Source organism: Giraffa tippelskirchi, chromosome 4 (genome assembly GCF_054371585.1).
Source record: "Giraffa tippelskirchi isolate mGirTip1 chromosome 4, T2T-mGirTip1v1.2.pri, whole genome shotgun sequence".
Classification (NCBI taxonomy): Eukaryota; Metazoa; Chordata; class Mammalia; order Artiodactyla; family Giraffidae; genus Giraffa; species Giraffa tippelskirchi.
In genome coordinates, this window is record NC_137278.1 from 68,543,455 (window position 1) to 68,559,303 (window position 15,849).

A 15,849-nucleotide genomic window follows, 5' to 3' on the forward strand; every position below is an offset into this window, starting at 1 on the left:
TCAAGAGGCAGGTCAGATGGTCTGGTATTCCCATCTCTTTAAAATCTTCAACAGTTTGTTGTGATCCACACAGTCAAAGGCTTTGACATAGTAAATAAAGCAGAAGTAAATATTTTTCTGGAACTCTCTTGCTTTTTTGATGATCCAGCGGATGTTGGCAATTTGATCTCTGGTTCCTCTGCCTTTTCTAAAACCAGCTTGAACATCTGGAAGTTAACAGTTCACATGTTGCTGAAGCCTGTGTTGGAGAATTTTGAACATTGCTTTACTAGCATGTGAGATGAGTGCAAATGTGCGGTAGTTTGAGCAATTTTTGCCATTGCCTTTCTTTGGGATTGGAATGAAAACTGACCTTTTCCAGTCTTGTGACCACTGCTGAGTTTTCCAAATTTTCAGTCATATTGAGCAGCACTTTCATAGATTTAACTTTTAGGATTTGAAATAGCTCAACCGGAATTCCATCACCTCCACTTGCTTTGTTCATAGTGAAGCTTCCTAAGGCCCACTTGACTTCCCATTCCAGGATGTCTGGCTCTAGGTGAGTGATCACACCATCGTGATTATATGGGTCATGAAGATCTTTTTTGTATGGTTCTTCTGTGTATTCTTGCCACCTCTTCTTAATATCTTATGCTTTTGTTAGTTCCATACCATTTCTGTCCTTTATTGAGCTCATCTTTTCATGAAATGTTCCCTTGGTATCTCTAATTTTCCTGAAGAGATCTCTAGTCTTTCCCATTCTATTGTTTTCCTCTATTTTTTGCACTGAGGAAGGCTTCCTTATCTCTCCTTGCTATTCTTTGGAACTCTGCATTCAAATGGGTATATCTTGCCTTTTCTCCTTTGCTTTTTGTTTTTCTTCTTTTCACAGCTATCTGTAAGGCCTCCTCAGACAGCCATTTTGCTTTTTTTGCATTTCTTTTTCTTGGAGATGATCTTGATCCCTGTCTCCTGTACAATGTCATGTACCTCCGTCCATAGTTCATCAGGCACTCTGTCTATCAGATCTAGTCCCTTAAATCTATTTCTCACTTTCACTGTATAATCATAAGGGATTTGATTTAAGTCATCCCTGAATGGTTTAGTGGTTTTCCCTACTTTCTTCAATTTCAGTCTGAATTTGGCAATAACGAGTTCATGATCTAAGCCAGAGTCAGCTCCCGGTTTTGCTTTTGCTTACTATATAGAGCTTCTCCATCTTTGGCTGTAAAGAATATAATCAATCTGATTTCGGTGTTGGCCATCTGGTGATGTCCATGTGTAGAGTCTTTTCTTATGTTGTTGGAAGAGGGTGTTTGGCATGACCAGAGCATTCTCTTGACAAAACTCTATTAGCCTTTGTCCTGCTTCATTTTGTACTCCAAGGCCAAATTTGCCTGTAACTCTGGGTGTTTCTTGACTTCCTACTTTTGCATTCCGTCCCCTATAATGAAAAGGACATCTTTTTTGGGTGTTAGTTCTAAAAGGTCTTGTAGGTCTTCGTAGAACCATTCAGTTTCACCTTCTTCAGTTACTGGTCGGGACATAGACTTGGATTACTGTGATATTGAATGATTTGCCTTGGAAACGAACAGAGATCATTCTGTCGTTTTTGAGATTGCATCCAAGTACTGCATTTTGGACTCTTTTGCTGACTATGATGGCTACGCCAATTCTTCTAAGGGATTCCTGCCCACAGTAGTAGATATAATGGTCATCTGAGTTAAATCCACCCATTCCAGTCCATTTTAGTTTGATGATTCCTAGAATGTCGATGTTCACTCTTGCCATCTCCTCTTTGACCACTTCCAATTTGCCTTGATTCATGGACCTAACATTCCAGGTTCCTATGCAATATTGCTCTTTACAGCATCGAAACTTGCTTCCATCACCAGTCACATCCACAACTGGGTGTTGTTTTTGCTTTGGCTCCATCCTTTTATTCTGTCTGAAGTTATTTTTCCACTGATCTCCAGTAGCATATTGGGCACCTACCGACCTGAGGAGTTCATGTTTCAGTGCCCTATCTTTTTGCCTTTTCATAGTGTTCATGGGGTTCTCAAGGCAAGCATACTGAAGTGGTTTGCCATTCCCTTCTCCAGTGGAACACATTTTGTCAGAACTCTTCACCATGACCCATCCATGTTGGTTGGCCCTACATGGCATGGCTTAGTTTCATTGAGTTAGACAAGGCTGTGGTCCGTATAATCAGATTGGCTAGTTTTCTTTGATTGTGGTTTCAGTCTGTCTGCCTTCTGATGCCCTCTCTCAGTGTCTACCATCTTAGTAGGGTTTCCCTTACCTTGGACTTGGGGTATCTCTTCCCCGCTACTCCAGCAAAGTGCAGCTGCTGCTCCTGACCTTGGATTTGGGGTGTGTCCTCTTAGCCGCTCTCCACTCTAGTGCCACGCAGCCGCTGCTAAGTCTCACTGTTTTCTTAATTGCAGGAAGAATAACACCTTTAGTCAACTATAAGTGTTTCTTGTGCAGCAAGGATTATGCTGAGCATTTTAAAATCCATTTTCCCTTATAATCTTCACAACCCTCTGGTAATTTAGATACTACTGTTACATTTATTGTTATAGTCACATGGCAGGAGCTTTGTCACAGAGCTCAGAAATGTCAGAGCCCCGACTCTTAACTCCTATTGCTCTGACTGTACCCCATCACTACTTCTCATACTGTCCCAGTCTCTCTGCTCAGAGAGAGTTTATATACCTGCTCCCCAGTTATTCTCATTGGCTCTGTCAGCTTCAAGGCCCCATTCAAATGCTATTCCCAACTTGATGTCTTAAGTTGTAACTGAATTCTTATTCTTTTAGGTTTTCATATCTCTTTATACTTCTAATATAGCAACTTTTGCTCTACTATTGTCAGGTATGTGGAGGCCCGCTTTTCTAATACCAAGCATATTTTTATTCTCTTTAATATCTAGGGCTTCTCTGGTGGCTCAGCTGGTTAAAGAATCTGCCTGCAATGTGGGAGACCTGGGTTCAGTCCCTTGGTTGCGAAGATCTCCTGGAGAAGGGAAAGGCTATCCACTCCAGGATTCTGGCCTGGAGAATTCCATGGACTGCGTAGTCCATGGAGTGGCAAAGAGTTGGACACAACTGAGTGACTTTTACTTTTAATGTTTAGCCTCAAAATGCATCCACTAAAAATCTCTGAAATTGTTCTCTTAAGAATCCGAACCAGGAATGTAAGAGAAATGAAAAGAACCAAACCCAAATGGTTCAGTGATATTTTCTTTCTCAGTTTCCTTTGTGGGAAAAAAAATAAATAAATCAAAGATTTGTTTAATGAAATGTCAAAACTTAAGGAGAAGAGCAAGAGCAAATTTTCCAACTTTACTTCTAATAGCCTTAGCTGAATCCCAGGGAGGCAAAAAGGCAATTTGCAAGTTAAATCACTAATAAACCAAAACCCAATTTTGTAATCACCTTTCCTGAGCTGATAAGCTTCAAGTTCTCGAGGGAGCTTTGACTGCTTCCTGGGAGGCAGCAGAGAACACCCAAACTCCTGCCACTCTCTTCTCCAGCTTATCTCTTCCTGCTTAAATAAGCTAGAATCGGGAAAAGAGGTTTATACAAAAAGGAAGGAAGAAAGAGAAGGAAGGCAGGGAGAGAAGGAAGAAAGAAGGAAAGAATGAAAAAAAGGAAAGAAAGGTAGGGAACTGGAGAAGGAGGGAGGGTGGGGTAAGAAGGGGAAATAAAAGGGAAGGAACATTTAGAATATAAAGAGCAGCGTAAGATAGAGGAGGGAATCATTGACTTCTATTTAAAAAAAATTGTTACTTAACATCTTTCTTTTTTGTTCATGTTAAATTCTGGTAAATCACACAGCATGTTAATAAAGTGCTGATGGTAATCAAAGTATGGAAAACCTGATTTATATACATATGTGAGCAAGTCTAGCTGAGTATTTTCCAAAATGTGTTTTGTGGAATATTGATATCCCCAAATGATATTCATTGAAAAAAATGTATTTCCAAGGAGAATTCCTAAAATGGGACATTTTATGTTTTACATATATGTTTTGATGAAGGATACTAAATATTTTAATAATGCCAGCAATAAGGGACTTGTTCAGTTCTGGTTGACCATGAATTTCTCAAACTAATTTTACCCACTTATCCATCCTCTTAAACTTGTTTACTTTTGAAAAGCACCTAGTGTAACATACTTATTAGTTACCACCACAGGTTGTCTCTACATGACCCACGAAGAAGAACCTATTCCAGAATATTTCACTGGAGTTCCATTAATCTTTGGGGGAAAGTCTTCTGTGAGTGTTAAAAATGTTAAAGGATACTTCATATAAAATTGTTCTAAAATCCACACCTTGATTTTGACCTTCCTGTTTAGGGTTGTACTACTGGACAATAAACTAAATACAAAATCTATTTCAATGATCAGATGAATTATTTGGCTTTCTATTACCCTTGAGGCATGACACTCTGGAGAAAATGAATTATCTAATAATTTTTAAATTTCATTTACCTCACAACTACCCACAAAAGACAGCATTTTCAGTATACATACAATTGGGTTAAAGATTGTGTGTTAACTAGCTAATTCTTACATGTGTGCTCAATGGGCACAGGAGTTGGACCATTGCCCAGGAATTATTGTTACTGACTATTAATATTTTCCTACAGAAGGAGATAGAGGTCTAAAAAGCAGGAGTGGTCAGAGAGACTGACCTTGGAAAATTTTTTTTGTCTGAAAGTGAAAGTGAAAAGTTTCACTTTTAGGGTAATTCTCCTGTGAATTTTGACACTAGGGGTATGAGAATATAAGCAGGTGTAGGTCGATGGAAAGAAACTATCCCTCTCTTGAGGAAAATATTAGTATAATGTCAATCACTGCTTTTTTTTTTTTATAAATTTATTTATTTTAGTTGGGGGCTAATTACTTTACAATATTGTAATAGTTTTTGCCATACATTGACATGAATCAGCCATGGGTTTACATGTGTTCCCCTTCCTGGACCCCCCACCCACCTCCCTCCCCATCCCATCCTTCTGGATCATCCCATTGCCCCGGCCCTGAGCCCTTGTCACATGCATCGAACATGGAATGGTGTTCTGTTTCACATATGATAATATACATGTTTTAATGCTATTCTCCCAGAACGTCCCACCCTCACCTTATCCCTCAGAGTCCATAAAATTGTTCCATGCATCTGTGTCTCTTATTCTGTCTCGCATATAGGGTTATCGTTACCATCTTTCAAATTCCATATATATGCATTAGTATACTGTATTGTTGTTTTTCTTTCTGGCTTACTTCACTCTGTATAATGGGCTCCAGTTTCATCCATCTCAGTAGAACCGATTCAAATGTATTTTTTTAATGGCTGAGTAATATTCCATTGTGTATATGTACCACAGCTTCCTTATCCATTCGTCTGCTGATGGACATCTAGGTTGCTTCCATGTCCTGGCTATTGTAAACAGTGCTGCGATGAACATTGGGGTACACGCGTCTCTTTCAATTCTGGTTTCCTCGGTGTATATGCCCAGCAGTGGGATTGCTTTTTAAAAAATTTTATTTTATATAAGAATACAGTTGATTAACAATGTTGTGTTAAGTTTCAGGTGTACAAAAAAGTTATTCAGTTATACATGTATCTATTCTTTTTCAAATTCTTGTCCCATTTGGGTTATTACAAAATATTGAGCAGAGTTCCTTGTTTTATATAGTAGATCTTTGTTGGTTATCCGTTTTAAATATAGAAGTGTGTACTTGTTAATCCCAAACTCCCTAACTATCTTTACCCCCCTCAACTTTCCCCACTGGTAACCATAAGTTCATTCTCTAAGTCTGTGAGTCTGTTTCTGTTTTGTAAATAAATTTACTTGTATCATATTTTTTTTTCTGCATATAAGCAATATTGGGTTTCCCAGCTGGCACTAGTGGTAAAGAACCCCCCCAGCCAATAAAGGAGAGGTAAGAGACATGAGTTGGATCCCTGGGTCAGGAAGGTCCCCTAAAGGAGGCATGGCAACCCACTCCAGTATCCTTGCCTGGAGAATCCCATGAGGAGCTTAGTGGGCTACAGACCATAGGATTGCACAGAGTCAGACACAAATGAAGCAACTTAGCACATACATACATATGCAATATTATACAATATTTCTCTTTCTCTGTCTGACTTACTTCACTCAGTATGACAATCTCTAGCTCCATCCATGTTGCTGAAAACGACATTACACTAAGTACCCTAGATACAAAAGAGTTCCACTCCAGAGTACATTCATAAGTTCACTTTGTTCCTAAGTCCAACACAAAGTCAGCCTCGGTACCTGACACAATCAAATATATAGTACTATACTGTAATAACTTTATAATGCTTTTCACACAAATAATACATAAAAATTAAACAAACACAAAAAAATAAAGAAAACATTTTTAATCTTACAATACAGTGCTTTGAAAAGTACGCTATTACAGTAAGACAGCTGATACTTCTTAGCAGTATCAGCTACATCACTGCTGTTTTTATGCTTGCTTCTAGAGATCCTGGGCTTGAAGTAAAGATACTGTACTACTGTATGCCACACAGTACTGTACAGTAAAGTACACAAAAGCACAGCCATTGTAAAGGGTGCACATGTGATGATGTATGCCAGACACGTGAACTAACTTACATGATTGGACTTGTGAACACACGTTCACATCTTTGAAATTTTGCAACTTGAAGATTTGTAAGTAAGGAGCTTACTGTATTTCATTCTTTTTAATGGGTAGCAGTCCATTGTTACACATTTTCTTTACCAGTTCTGTCAATAGATATTTAGGTTGCTTCCATGTGTTGACTACTGTAAACAGTATTTCAGTGAACACTGGGATGCATGTATCCTTTTGGAACATGTTTTCCTTTTAGACCATGTAGTTCTCAAGATATCTGCCCAGTAGTGGGATTGTAGGATCATGGTAGGTCTACTTTTAGTTTTTAAGAAACCTCCATATTGTTCTCCATGGTGACTGTACCAATTTATATGCTCATCAATAGTGTTTTCCTTCTCTCAGCATCCTCTCCAGCATGCCTTGTTTGTGGATTTTTTGATGATAGCCATTTTGACTGATAGGAGGTGATATCTCATTGTAGTTTTGATTTACATTTCTCTAATAATTAGAAATGTTGAACATGTTTTCATGGACCTCTTGGCCATCTGTATGTCTTCTTTGGGAAAAATGTGTGCTTTTTTCCCATTACATTGTCACAGAGTATTTTCCATGCCCTTATATCTAATTAATTATCTGAATTGCTATATTATTTGGAAGGAAAGCTATGACAAATCTAGCCAGCATATTAAAAAGCAGAGACATCATTTTGCCAACAAAGGTCCATATAGTCAAAGCTATGATTCTTCCAGTAGTCATGTACAGATGGGAGAGTTAGACCAGAAAAATGGCTGAGCACAGAAAAAATAATGCTTTTGAAATGTGGTGCTGGAGAATACACTTAAGAGTCTCTTGGACTGCAAGGAGATTCAACCAGTCAATCCTAAAAGAAATCAATCCTAAATATTCATTGGAAGAACTGATGCCGAAGCCAAAGCTCCAATACTTTGGCCAACTGATGCAAAGAGCGAACTCACTGGAAAAATCCCTGATGCCAGGAAGGATTGAAGGCAAAAGAGAAGGGGAAGCAGAGGATGAGATGGTTATATAGCATCACCAACTCAATGGACCTGAATTTGAGCAAACTCCAGGAGATAGTGGACAAAGAGCCTGGCATGCTACAGTCCATCAGATCCAAATATTCAGACACAACTTAGCGAATGAACAACAAAATTATTTGAATTGAAAGGTATGCAGCATATTTAATTTAGTCAAAATCTATGAGCATGTATAAAGAGATATAATGTTAATGTATTTTAATTAAAAAAATTCTGAAATGGGAATTCTTGTAAAGTTCTGCATGCCTTCAACTATTCTTGAAAATCGAGAACTAATTACCTGTAGAATGTGTACATTTTAATTTTCATAAGGCTGCTAGATCAACCTTCATTGTGACTTTGCCCTTTTATATAAACATTGAGATGTATCAGGATACTTATATTTTCACATTCTTCCTAAATCAATAACAATCAATACTTTTAACAATATTTTTATTCTAATATAAATACAGAGAGTGCATGGTTGTAAGTTAGCTACTGATTAGGAGGATGTTTTTGGTTTTTTTAAAATTGTGTATCATGTTCCCAGTACATTAGTCATTCCCAATGAGGGTAAATATTATCTTAATTTCTGAAAGTGTAAATTATTATTGCTTATTTTTGTACTTTATATAAATGGAATTAGATAATAGTAATGCCTCTGTTTGTTTCCTTTGCTCAAACTTATATTTTTGAAATAATTTACTATGTGAAATTGTAGATTATTCACTCTCATTACTATACAGTATGCCACCTCATTTCTATATCTCAATATTCTATTTATTCTATTTTATAATAATAGAAGTATAACTATTCTATTTTAACTGTTGATTTGTAGTTATTTCCAGTTTAAGGCTGTTTTGAATAGTGCTGCAATGACTATTCTGGTACATATTTTTGGCTGAATATATGTATACATAGCTGCTAAAAATATATCTAGAAATAAATTGCCATGTCATAAGGTATGGATACAGTTAGTCAGAGTAGGCACTGTCAAACACTTCTCCAAATTGGTTTTACAGCTTTACAATTCAATCAGCTTTTTTATATATTTGCCAACACTTGATATGATCTATCTTTTTAAATCTGAGGCATAATGGCATCTAACATATTTTGTTTGTTTTTCCCTAATAACTAGTGAAGTTGACTACCTTTACATGTGCCCAGTGACCTTTTCAGTATCATTTTTGCTGTTTGTCTGATTTCTTTCTCTAGATTTATAGTTTTAAGAAAGAGTGTTTTGTTGGATGCAAATATAGCAAATATCTTCTCATACTCCTATGATTTTATTATATGATCTCTTTCTCAATGACTAGAACTAATTTGTGTTTTAATTTTCATTTCCTTAGTTACTACTTAGGAGAAACATTTTTATGTTTATTAGCTATGTTATTTTCTTTCCAGTGAAATATCTTGCAATATTGGCACATTTGTCTTTTTCTTATTTATTTTCAGTAATTTAAAAATTGCCCCTGGGTATTAAGTTTGTTTATTTAGTTGCAAATATTTCCCAATCCATACTTGTTGATTTACTTAAGAAAGTATAAATTCTTATTTTTCCAGCTTTATTGAGATACAATTGACATATTAAGTTCAGGTATGCAACATGATTTGATATATGTATATGTTGCAAAATTGTTGCCACAGAAAGATTAGTTGAGACCTCCATGACCTCACATAGTTGTTTTTTTGTGTGATAAGAATATTTAAGATCTGTTTTCTTGCTGTATGCAAGTATGCAATTCAGTATTGTTAACTGTAGTGACCAGGCTGTATATTAGATTCCCAAAACATAATCATTTTATAACTGGAAGTTTGTACTCTGACCAACATCACCCTATTTCCTCCACCCTCTAATCCCTAGCACTATTTTACTCTCTGTATCTATGAGTTTCACTTTATAGATTCCTCATGTAGGTGAGATGATAGAGTATTTGTCTTCCTTTATCTGACATTTCATAATGCCTTCAAGGTCCATCCATGTTATTGCAAATGAAAAGATTTCCATCTTTTTTATATCTGAATACTATTCCAGGTTGTATATACATATGTAATATGCATTATCAAGTATTGTTATTATTATCAAACACGCATATCTTAAGTTCTTATTATACTATATATCATCATTAAATATATATGACCACATTTTCTTTATTCATTTATACTGTGTTGGACACTTAAAATGTTTCCATGTCTTGGCTAAGGCAATGCTGTGGTGAGTTGAGTGCAGGCAACCTTCAAGACAGTGATTTCATTTCCAGTGGATATATAAAAATGAGAGGACTTACCAGATCATACAGCAGTTTCGTTTTTAATTTTTGAGGAAACTCCATTCTGTCTCCCATAGTGGCTGTAAAAATGTACCTGCAACCAACAGGGCACGAGGGTTCCATTTTCTCTATATCATCAATAGTATTTATTTTCTGTTATATGTTTGATAATAGTCATTTTAACAGCTATGACATGCTACCTCATTTGGTTTTTGTTTGCATTTTCCTGATGATTAGTAATATTAAGAATCTTTTAATGTACTTGTTAGTTATTTTATGTCTTCTTTGGAAAAATATTTATTCAGGTACTCTGCTCATTTTTAATTGCATTGTTTGATTTTTGATATTGAGTTATATGAGTTATTTTATATTTTGCATATTATACAATTATCTGATGCATAATTTGAAAATATTTTTGCCTAGTCTATGAATGGTCTTGTCATTTTGTTGATTGACCTTTGTTGTTTACTTCTAGGAGCCCTGGGATTAGTTTTGTCTTCTTTTTCTAGTTTCTTGAGGTGTAAAGTTAGATTGTTTATTTGAAATCTTTCTCTTTTCTTAATATAGCCACTTATCACTATAAACTTTCCTCTTAGAACTGCTTTTATTGAATCCCATCCATTTGGTGTGTTGTATTTCCATTTTTATTTGTTTGAAGATATTTTTATATCCCTTTTGACTTTTTCTTTGATCCATTGGTTGTTTAGGTGGATGTTGATCGATTTTCACTTATTTCCCAGTATTCCTCCTGTAATTGATTTCTACTTTCTTACCATTATGGTGAGAAAAGATACTTGGCATGATTTCAGTCTACTTAAATTTGATAAAGTTCGTTTATGGCCTAACATATCAGCTCTTCTGGAGAATATTCCATGAGAGCTTGAGAAGAATGTATTCTCCTATTGTTCAGTAATGTGCTCTGCATATGTCTATTGGATTTGTTTGGTCTAAAGTATAGTTCTAGTCCATGGTTTTCTCTTTGATTCTTTCCTGATGATCTAACCTTTGTTAAATTGTAGGATATTGAATTCCCCTACTGTTAATGTGTTGTTTTCTTTTTCCTCCCTTAGGGTCTGTTAGTATTTGCTTAATATAGTTAGATACTCTGATTTAGGGTGAATATATATTTACAATTGCATTTGACATAAGATCCACTCAAATATTTCATTATATTTTATTATATATCTTAAAGGATAATGAATTTTGTACTATAGTCAGTTCAGTCAGTTCAGTCACTCAGTTGTGTCCGACTCTTTGCGACCCCATGAACTGCAGCACGCCAGGCCTCCCTGTCCATCACCAACTCCCAGAGTTTACACAAACTCATGTCCATTGAGTCAGTGATGCCACCCAATCATCTCATCCTCTGTCGTCCTCTTCTTCTCCTGCCCCCAATCCTTCCCAGCATTAGGGTCTTTTCCAATGAGTCAACTCTTCACATGAGGTGGCCAAAGTATTGGAGTTTCAGCTTCAACATCAGTCCTTCCAATGAACACCCAGGACTGATCTCCTTTAGGATGGATTGATTGGATCTCCTTGCAGTCCAAGGGACTCTCAAGAGTCTTCTCCAACACCACAGTTCAAAAGCAGCAATTCTGCGGTGCTCAGCTTTCTTCACTGTCCAGCTCTCACATCCATACATGACCACTGGAAAAACCATAGCTTTGACTAGACGGACTTTTGTTGGCAAAGTAATTAATGCCTTTTTAAAATATGGAGCTGCGGAAACCCACTGACCTGTAAATCAAACTCTTTGATGTCACTTGAATGTATCTGCCCCTCCTAAGCACTTCCAAGGTGGCTCAGTGGTAAAGAATCTACCTTGCAGTGCAGGAGAAACAAGAGATTCAGGTTCAGTCTCTGGATTGGGAAGATTCCCTGGAGTAGGAAATGGCAACCCACTCCAGTATTATTGCCTGAAAAATTTTATGGACAGAGGAGCCTGGTGGGCTAAAGCCCATGGGATCGTGAAGAGTCAGACAAGACTGTGTGGCTCAACATACTTACATGTTCCTCCTAAATGTCACTGCCTCAGTTCAAGCTCTTATATTATGCTTCCTGAATCATTAACAATGACCATAATATCAAAATACTAGCCTTCACTTTTTGGCTTCTGTCTCTTCCTACAGTTCAAATCCAGCTCCCTTATTTTGGTACTTATTTCCCTTCCCATTGGTGTTGGGATAAAATAGATATTCCTTAGCAGCACAGAGAAGTTTGAGGATCTAATACATCTGGCTTCCACTTCTTTTCTTGTAAGCCTCTTGCTTGCAATCAGTGCTTCAGCATGATAATGGTTTTCAGTATTTCAAAGTTGCCATGGATTTTCATGCCATATGTGACTTTGCTTTCGTTGAACATTTTCTGGAATCCTCCCCCACTTTTCCCTTCTCTACATAATATCTTTATTTTTCAAGACTGGTTATGCCATAGTATTTATAGTAAAAACATGGGTAACTTGAGAAAGCAAATATTAATAGTACAGTTATTATTATAGAACAAAAAGCATAAATCAGGACTTTCTCAATAAAACCAGGTGTATAGTGACATTCCTTCTATATATAAAAAAAAAAAGAACCTTCACAACTTCTTAATGTTTATCCCTAGCATTGCATCTTTCCCTTTGTCTTATTTTGGGTATTTTGCTGTTCATATATTTTAGCGAACTAAAATACTCAATCAGATTAAAAATCTTAAATATGCACTGCTTAACATAGGGATTTGTCAAAAAAACGACTATTTATTACTTTTTTTTTAAAAGCTAAAGTTCTCTGGAAAATTCCTGGCATACACTATCGTACATAAACATCAAATTTACTTTTTTCATATTTTAAATTAATGCTACTTCTGTTCTACTTTCTTGCCTATATCCTAGATTATCTATTTTAAGTTCAATCATAGATACATTTACAACACTGAAAACATATCAGCTTCTCTAGAGTTATTTTTAAGAACCATAATATCTTCAATTTGAAGTAAAAATATCTGAACTGGAAAAACATTTTTTAGAACACTGAGGTAGAAGCATTTCTGCTTTTCTCAGAGGAACTTGAAATTGCCCTTGCTGATTTGAAATGTAAAATCCTTGGAGGTAAACAGGGCATTTCACTATGCTTGATCATACTTCCTGCTTCCAAAATCTTTTGTGACCAAAATAAAGATTAAGCAAAGACTTCCTAATGGAATAGGAATTTTGAAGTTCAATATGTAGTCCCTTAATTTTAAGAACTGTGCATCTGGGAAAAATCAGGAAAAGTGCTTACCACTAAAGAGAATTAAATGTATATACCTTGTAATTTAAGGATATACTTTCACTGAACTCTTGAGAAATGATTGATACTGCCTCTCTTGTTCTCAATCAATAAACTATTTTGAATGTAAAAAATACCTCATTAAACTAAATTTCATATTTTTAGTCTCTTCTTTACTAAAATTTAGAAGATATACAAACAAGTTCAACTCTACATGTCAGCTTCTTAGATTTATGAAACTGCTTTTATTTTATATACTGACATAGCTTGGAATTTGATGACATTTGATAACAGAACCAGATGGTCAATATCAAAATTAGATTGATTATATTCTTTTCAGCCAAAGATGGAAAAGCTCTATACAGTCAGCAAAAGCAAGACTGGGAGCTTACTGTGGCTCAGATCAGGAACTCCTTATTGCCAAATTCAGACTTAGATTGAAGAAAGTAGGGAAAACCACTAGACCATGCAGGTATGACCTAAATCAAATCCATTACAATTATACAGTGGAAGTGAGAAATAGATTCAAGGGGTTAGATCTAAGGATAGAGTGCCTGAAGAACTATGGATGGAGATTCATGACATTGTACAGGAGGCAGGAATCAAGAATATCCCCAAGAAAAAGAAATGCAAAAAGGCAAAATGGTTGTCTGAGGAGGCCTTACAAAAGCTGTGAAAAGAAGGGAAGAGAAAGGCAAAGGAGAAAAGGAAAGATATACCCATTTGAATGGAGAGTTCCAAAGAATAGCAAGGAGAGAAAAGAAAGCCTTCCTCAGTGATCAATGCAAAGAAATAGAGGAAAACAATAGAAGGGGAAAGACTAGAGATCTCTTCAAGAAAATTAGAGATACCAAGGGAACATTTCATGCAAAGATGGGCTCAATAAACGACAGAAATGGCATGGACCTAACAAAAGCAGAAGATATTAAAAAGAGGTGGCAAGAATACACAGAAGAACTATACAAAAAAGATTTTCATGACCCAGATAATCACGATGGTGTGATCACTCACCTAGAGCCAGACATCCTAGAATGTTAAGTCAAGTGGGCCTTAGGAAGCATCACTACGAACAAAGCTAGTGAAGGTGATGGAATTTCAGTTGAGCTATTTCAAATCCTGGAAGAGGATGCTGTGAAAGTGGTGCACTCAATATGCCAGTAAATCTGGAAAACTCAGCAGTGGCCACAGGACTGGAAAAGGTCAGTTTTCATTTCAATCCCAAAGAAAGTCAATGCCAAAAAATGTTCAAACTACCACACAAGTGCACTCATCTCACACGCTAGTAAAGTAATGCTCAAAATTCTCGAAGCCAGGCTTCAACTGTACGTGAACCGTGAACTTTCTGATGTTCAAACTGGATTTAGAAAAGGCAGAGGAACTAGAGATCAAATTGCCAACATCTGTTGGCTCATCAAAAAAGCAAGAGAGTTCCAGAAAAATATTTACTTCTGCTTTAATGATTGTGCCAAAGACTTTGATTGTTTTGGCCACAACAAACTGTGGAAAAATTTTAAAGAGATGGGAATACCAGACCACCTGACCTGCCTGCTGAGAAATATGTACACAGGTCAGGAAGCAACAGTTGGAACTGGACATGGAACAGACTGGTTCCAAACAGGAAAAGGAGTACGTCAAGGCTGTATATTGTCACCCTGATTATTTAACTTATATGCAGACTACATCATGAGAAATGCTGGGCTGGATGAAGCACAAGCTGGAATCAAGATTACCGGGAGAAATACCAATAACCTCAGATATGCAGATGACAACACCCTTATGGTAGAAAGTGAAGAACTAAAGAGCCTCTTGATGAAAGTGAAAGAGGAGAGTAAAAATGTTGATTTAAAGCTCAACATTCAGAAAACTAAGATCATGGCATCTGGTCCCAACAGTTCAGTTCAGTTCAGTCGCTCAGTCTTGTCCGACTCTTTGCAACCCCATGAACCACAGCACGCCAGGCCTCCCTGTCCCTCACCGACTGGAGTCCACCCAAACCCCATCACTTCATGACAAATAGATGGGGAAACAGTAGAAACAGAGACAGACTTTATTTTCTTGGTCTCCAAAATCACTGACGATGGTGACTGCAGCCATGAAATTTCTTGGAAGAAAAGTTATGACCAACCTAGACAACATATAAAAAAGCAGAGACATTACTTTGCCAACAAAAGTTCCATCTAGTCAAGGCTACGGTTTTTCCAGTAGTCATGTATGGATGTGAAAATTTGACTATAAGGAAAGCTGAAGCCCGAAGAATTGATGCTTTGGGGCTGTGGTGTTGGAGAAGACTCTTGAGAGTCCCTTGGACTGCAAGGAGATCCAACCAGTCCATCCTAAAGGAGATCAGTCCTGAATATTTATTGGAAGGACTAATGCTGAAACTGAAACTCCAATACTTTGGCCACCTGATGTGAAGAACTGACTCATTTGAAAAGACCCTGATGCTGGGAAAGATTAAAGGCAGGAGGAGAAGGGGACGACAGAGGATGAGACAATTGGATGGCATCACTGACTCAATGGACATGAGTTTGAGTAAACTCTGGGAGTTCGTGATGAACAGAGAGGCCTGGTGTGCTGCAGTTCATGTGGTTACATTATTCAAAAACAACTGAGAGACTGAACTGAACTGAACTGATAACAGAACAACAACAACAACAAAAACATACTGACTTGAATAACATTT